This window comes from Struthio camelus, chromosome 5 (assembly GCF_040807025.1).
Source record: "Struthio camelus isolate bStrCam1 chromosome 5, bStrCam1.hap1, whole genome shotgun sequence".
NCBI lineage: Eukaryota > Metazoa > Chordata > Aves > Struthioniformes > Struthionidae > Struthio > Struthio camelus.
The window spans coordinates 6,821,416-6,827,471 of record NC_090946.1 but is presented as its reverse complement, the minus strand read 5'-3'; the positions used below and the strand labels follow the sequence as shown (position 1 = coordinate 6,827,471).

At 61.8% G+C, this 6,056-nt stretch overlaps 1 long non-coding RNA gene across 1 annotated transcript; it reads left to right on the top strand.

Annotated features, from left to right (window-relative positions):
• Window positions 1-3,473: 3,473 nt before the first annotated feature.
• LOC138067388 (uncharacterized) lies at window positions 3,474-5,670 on the top strand. Its single transcript, XR_011141249.1, has 3 exons — window positions 3,474-3,595; window positions 4,838-5,079; window positions 5,345-5,670. It is a non-coding gene; the product is annotated as an uncharacterized lncRNA (long non-coding RNA).
• Window positions 5,671-6,056: the final 386 nt, after the last annotated feature.

The following is a 6,056-nucleotide window of genomic DNA, read 5'->3' as shown; positions in this document are numbered from 1 at the left end:
CACCTTAGCTCCAGCCCCACCCCATCACCCTGCCTGCTCCTTCCTCTCCTGGCCATGGCCATGGCCGAGGGCCCCCTTGAGGCCCTGGGGAGCTGCTCAGCCCCAGCCCCAGCCCTCTTACCCAGGTCTGAGCTGGGGGTGCCTTGGGGAAACGCCTCGCACTGCGGGGCTGCCCGGGGCGACAGGGAAAGACATCGCGCGCTCAAGGGCTCCTTCAGCAGCCCTGCGTGCTCCTTCCTTTCCTGTTGCCGTCCTCCCGGACACTGCCTTGCTCATGCCATAGTGGTGCCCAACAACACCATGGGGCGCCATGGGGTCACAAAGGCCCCTGCTGTGACCCGCCGCCCTAGGGAGGGGCAGGGCACATCCCTTCAGGGGCGCAGGGCTGCCTGCCCCTCAAGGGCACCTCTGTCTGCCTCTGCGCCTCCATGGGGCTCTGGTCACAGACTCACAGAGCGGTGGAGGTTGGAAGGGACCTCTGGAGATCATCTAGTCCAACCCCTCCGCTCCAGCAGGGTCACCTAGAGCGGGCTGCCCAGCACCCTAGCCAGATGCCTTTTGACTATGGCCACGGATGGGGACTGCACGACCTCGCTGGGCAGCCTGTTCCAGCGCTCCGTCACTCCCACAGCAAAGATGTTTGTCCTCATGGTCCGACGGACCTGCCTGTGCTTCAGTTTGTGCTCACTGCCTCTCCTCCTGTCAGTGGGCCCCTCTGACAAGGCTCTGGCCCCATCCTCTTGACACCCTCCCTTCAGATATTTCTACCCATTGGTCAGATCCCCCCCCCAAGTCTTCTCTTCTCCACGCTGAACAGGCCCAGCTCTCGCAGCCTTTCCTCCTATGCCCCCATCCCTTCAGCATCTGAGGAACCCTCAGCTGCACTCACTGCACTAGCTCCATGTCTCTCTTGTATTGGGGAGCCCACCCCTGCACCCGGGACTCCAGGCGAGGCCTCACCAGGGCTGAGGAGAGGGAGAGGATGACCGCCCTCAACCTGCTGCCAATGCTTTGCCTACTGCAGCCCGGGAGATCATTGGCCTTCTTGGCCACAAGGGCACGTTGCTGCCTCGTGCTCAACTTGCTGGCCACCTGCACTCCCAGCACCTCACTCCCCAGCCTGTACTGCTGCACCAGGGTGTTTCTCCTGCAGGGCAGGACTCTGCCCTTCCTTGGCTTGAACTTCATGAGCTTCCCCTCTGCCCATCTCTCCAGCCTGTCGAGCTCCCACTGAACGGCGCTACAACCCTCCAGGGTTGCAACCATACCTCCCAGTTCAGAACAGCCGCAAACTCGCTGAGGGCGCACGCTGTCCCTTCAGCCAAGTTTCTGAGGAACAACTTGAACAGGATTGAAGCCAGTATCGACCCCTGGGGTACCCCACTCGCTATGATGCACTAAGGCATCCAAAATAACTGTAGCTGTCTGCCATGCAGATAATTAAGATGATCCCCTAGGATAGGATTTAAGATTTACATCTTAATTTGGGGGGGGTGTGCGTGTGTAAAACTGCGTGTGAGCAGGTGCCCTTTTCTATTCACTAGGGACATAGTCGTTAAGGTCAGTGTTATCTCGAGAGCTATTCACAATGTGCCAAGTGGACACACACTGTTTGGTCAGCTTGGTCTGCCATTTTCCTGATGTACCAAAGCCAATACACAGCCTAAATAAGACCCCCCTCCCATCTCCAATCATTAAAGGAACAAATGCAGTAAATACCGGTGTTTTTTCTTGGGGAATGTGATGTCATTTTTTCCTACTATTCCTAATTAGGCTCGAAGCAAAAAGAAGAAGAGAGAGTGTTTCCAAAATAAAAGGATGTTTTTCTTGAGGGAGTAGTCAAAGAAGCTGTTGTTCTCCTCACTAGGCAATGACTTCTTCGTGTCACCGTGCCTCACGTGAGGGGATCTGTTTCTAGCACCACCACCAACAACAACAGCACAAGTTAGAGCAGCAATTCTACTTCGCTCTCCTGTCTCCAAGAGGCCACAAATCAAGCACGCCCTTTAATTTGCTTCCATTCTCCAACCCTTTGGGGCTGAAAGAATACCTCCTTTTCTTCTCTCTTCAAGTATGGCACCTCCTAGCTCCAGCTGCTGTTGAAGGACACCGAGACTTGCCTTGTTCCCCTTTCCCACAGCACTTCGTTCCAGGCAGCTCTCTCCTACCTCTCTCAGCTGTCTCTTTTCCTTCCTGAAGAGCCCTCCTCCAGGCTCCCGTTCCTTTAACGGAAAGGGTCATCTCTTTGACTAGTCTGGTCATGCTTTTCTACATCTTTCTCAGTTCCAGGAAATCCTCTGGCACCCCAGTATTTCACAGAGTCACAATTGGAATTCGGGATTTCGGCTCACCACGTGGTGAGAGTCCTTTCCAGATGCTTTGATACACTCCTAGCACACCTGAGACTACATTCAGACAGGATTATCATTTTCCTCCGGTGGCAGACATAACGGCTAGAGACGTGCAGTCCTTCTGCAGTGCCACCGCTCTCTGGGATCGATTGGGTGAAGGGCTCTCTGGAAGGGCCTGTTTTTCTCCACAGCCTAGGGAGGGAGCCCGGAGAAGCAGTTCAGACCTTAAGTTTGGCTTCCTAAAGTTAGATGAGATAACTCCACCCCAGTTACTAGCCTAATGGGTTTTAAGACTGTCGGCTTCCTATCAAAAAGCCGCTCTTTTCCTTTTGCCTTCCTTTCCTGCTGTCTGCCTTCCTTTCGAGCCTCAGTTATGGGCACAGAAGATGGGGTTAACATGTCTTGGAAACCACACAGGACGTGTCTAAGGGGAGGAAGGGAAAGGAGAAAGACTGCAACGAGGAGGCCTAAGGCAGATGTAAGGCAGCAAAGATAACGGCAAACTGATACTAGCTCAGAGAGCCCGACACGGGCCCGCACGAACTCGGAGCGGTCCCGTAGGAGCCCGTAGGGCCCAGCACGAGTCCGTTGGAGCCCCTAGGGCCCAGTGCGGGCCCGTACCAGCCCACAGGGCCTGGCACAAGTCTGTATGAGCACGCAGAGCCTGGCGTGGGCTCGTACGAGCCCGTAGAGCGCTGTGCAGGACCGTACCAGCCCACAGAGCTCGGCACGGGCCCATATGTGCTCAGCATGGGGGTGTACAAGCCTGTAGAGCCCCAAACAGCTCTGTAGGAGTCCACAGAGCCCCGTGCAGGCCCATGGAAGTCCATAGAGCCCGGCAAGGGCCCACACGAGCTTGGCGGGGACGGGGGGACAGCGAGGGGGACACTGAGGGGGGACAGCGGGGACCGCGTCCCTGGCGCCGGCAGACCCCGCCCCGCCGCCCGCCCGCCCGCTCGGCGGCGCCCACGGCCGCCGGACGCCATCTCCGGCCTCTCTCCGCTCCCTCCCGCCCTCCGCCCGGGCCGCCGCGGGGATTGGCCGGCCGGGCCAGCTGCCTCTCGGCCATTGGAGAGCGCCTGCGCGCCGCCCGCCGCTGATTGGCGCCCCGCTCCCGCCTCTGGCCGGGGGTGGGGGGAGCGAGCGGCCGGCGGCGAAGATGGCGGCGGGGTGGCTGGCTGTGTGGTGGCGCCTGGCGGCGGCGGCCGGGTCCCGTCGCGTCGCGTCGCGTCGCGTCCTGTCTGGTGCGGTGGCGCGGCGCTGCTGGAGAGCGGCAGGCTGCGGGACGCGCGGCGGGTCGTGGCGCAGCCGGGCTCGGGGGCGGCGGGGGGGCCGGGCCGGGCGCGGGGAGGCGGTCGGGGCGGCCGGTCGCTCTCGCCTGGGCAACGCGCAACGGTTGTGGCAGCGCCGTTGGCAGCGCGGCGGGACCGAGCGGGACGTGCGCGATGGTGCCGGCCGCGAGCTGCTGGCAGCACCGGCGGGCGCCGCGGAGGAGCGAGCGCCGGCAGCGGAGCGCTGGGTGTCTGCGGGCGCTGTTTGCCGGCCCGTGCAGCGAGTGCCCGGCGGGCTGCGGGCGGCGCCGGAGGAGGGAGCGTTGGCAGCCGGCAGCCGGGCTGTCCGGAGCGCCGGGGAGGGGGCAGCGCTCGGGCAAGGGCTTCCCTGGCGGCCCCGAGGCGGCCGGGTGGCGCTTCCCGCCCCGCCGGGGGCTCGTCTGCTGCCGGGGGCGGCAGGTTTCCAGCGCGGCTGCCGCCCTCCCTCGGGCTTTCTTCGGGTGCGGGTGTTGGCAGGCTGGTTCCCAGCCCTGTGGGAGCCGCTGGAGCCTGGTGGTGGAGCGGCGTGTTGTGGCGCTGGCGCGGGGTCCTTCCTTGTCTGTCTGTCTGCCCGTGCAGAGCTTTCAGCCTGTTTTACTGGCGAGGCTGTTTTGGGGTTTCAGCTGCCTGGGGAGCTGAGAAGCGTAGTGGGAGCTGTGTCCTGTCTCTGCAAGATCTCTGTCTGCTTCCTTTGTGGCCGCTGGGAGCTGATGTGCTCACTGAGAGCTCGGTTGTGTTTCTCGGTTGTGTTTTCTGTTGCCTGGGTCAGTTCAACGTGGCCGCTTTGTCTGTCTGCGGGGGCAACTGGGGCGTGCAGCTCCCGCTGCCGGAGGGCTGTGGGGTGTTTCAGTTCCCAGTAGGTCATGACCGACTGGGTTACGCTCCCCGGGGCTCCTCTCCGCAGGTAAGGCCGGTGGGAATGTCTCGTGCCAGGGGAAGGGGCTCTCTGGGACAGCTCTGGCTGGGCTGCAGTGTACTGGAGCGTAGGAGGGGCTGGAGGACTTTGGACTTGCTTCTCTTTGGCTTTGCTTTTTGGAGTTGTTTAGCAAGCTCCCGGCCTGGGCTTCCCAACAACCTGTGCTAATACAGGAGAGGGAGTGTGAGTTGTGTGCAAGAGCTGCTGTTGCTGTGCTGTGGTGCAGTGCCAGACTCGAGAGAGGGTCTCTCCTTTTCTAGGTGTCTGGGCGTCCCCTGCAGCCCACGCAGTAGGAACGATGTGTCCCCTCGGCATTTCTGTACTGTGCTGGCGCCTTCTCCCTGAAGGGAGGCCTCTTGGTGTTCAGCGCTGTCGCCTTGCACACGAAGGAGGAAGAGAAATGGGCCTGAGCTGCGTATGGGAGGAAGAGGCTTTTTGCCCATCCCTGGCACCGTGCAGAGAGCAGCGGCGCTCGGGCTCCTTCCGAGACCTTTGAGGCCTGGTAGGTGCCAGACAAGCTATGGCTCTGGTTTTGATTTATTTCATTATTGTTTTTTAATATTTGGGGCCACTAGTTGTGTGCGTTTCTGCTCTGTTTTCAGCAGGAGCCGTGCTCTGTGGATGCGCTGAAGGCCAGAAGGCAGAGCCGCAGTGCGCAGAGCCCCAGCGCCCGCTCCCCGGGGGGGACGCGGGGTCGGGCCCGAGTGTTGAGAGAGGGAAAGTGCCTGCTCCTGCTCTTTCTTAAGAGCTCTGTTTTGTTTTCCTAGGTGCTGGTTGCTGGCAAGAGCTGCTCTTTCGTCTCTTGCCCACCCCTCCCGCAGCTCTTTGAGGCCCCAGCTTCAGACTCCAGCTGCACTGAGGAAGTGACCTGCTTTCCCAGAGACCCCCCTCACCACCAGAAGGAGCAAGAATCCGGCTTTGGCCTTCACGCACCCCTCCAGGAGCTGCCGCAGCAGGAAGGCGGCCTGCGCCTGCCAGCTCGTCCTGCTCCCCAGCAGGCGCCAAGTGGGACTCGGGCACGGTGGCACCGCGCGAAGGTTTTTGGGCTCTGGGCAATAAAACTTGTCGCGAGCCCCAGCTGAGGCGAGGTGCCACGTGCTGTGTTCTGTGCGCGGTCTCTGTTCACGCCTGCTCGCAGCTTGCCGAAGGCTGCGTTCTCCCTGCTCGGGGAAGAGCTCCTGGCTGCAGCGCTGGAGCGGAGAGGGGGCAGCCGGCAGCCGGGGCCATCTCGCTGCAGTAGGTGAGAGCTCCTGTCCCAAGGGGCTGTTTCTCCTCGCCCCCAGGTTGGCCCTTCCTTTGAGCAGGGGCCCTGGCAGCCCAGCTCCAGCCCGGGAGGCAGCGGGGAAGGCCGGGGCGACGAGGGAGCAGCGAGCGCTCCTTGGCCTCAGGGCTTTGTGTGGGGGCAGCCGCTGGGCAGGGCGTTTTTGTGCCCCCACCAAAGCCCTGAGGCTGGGGAGTGGGGGGGTTTGGGCTGAGGCC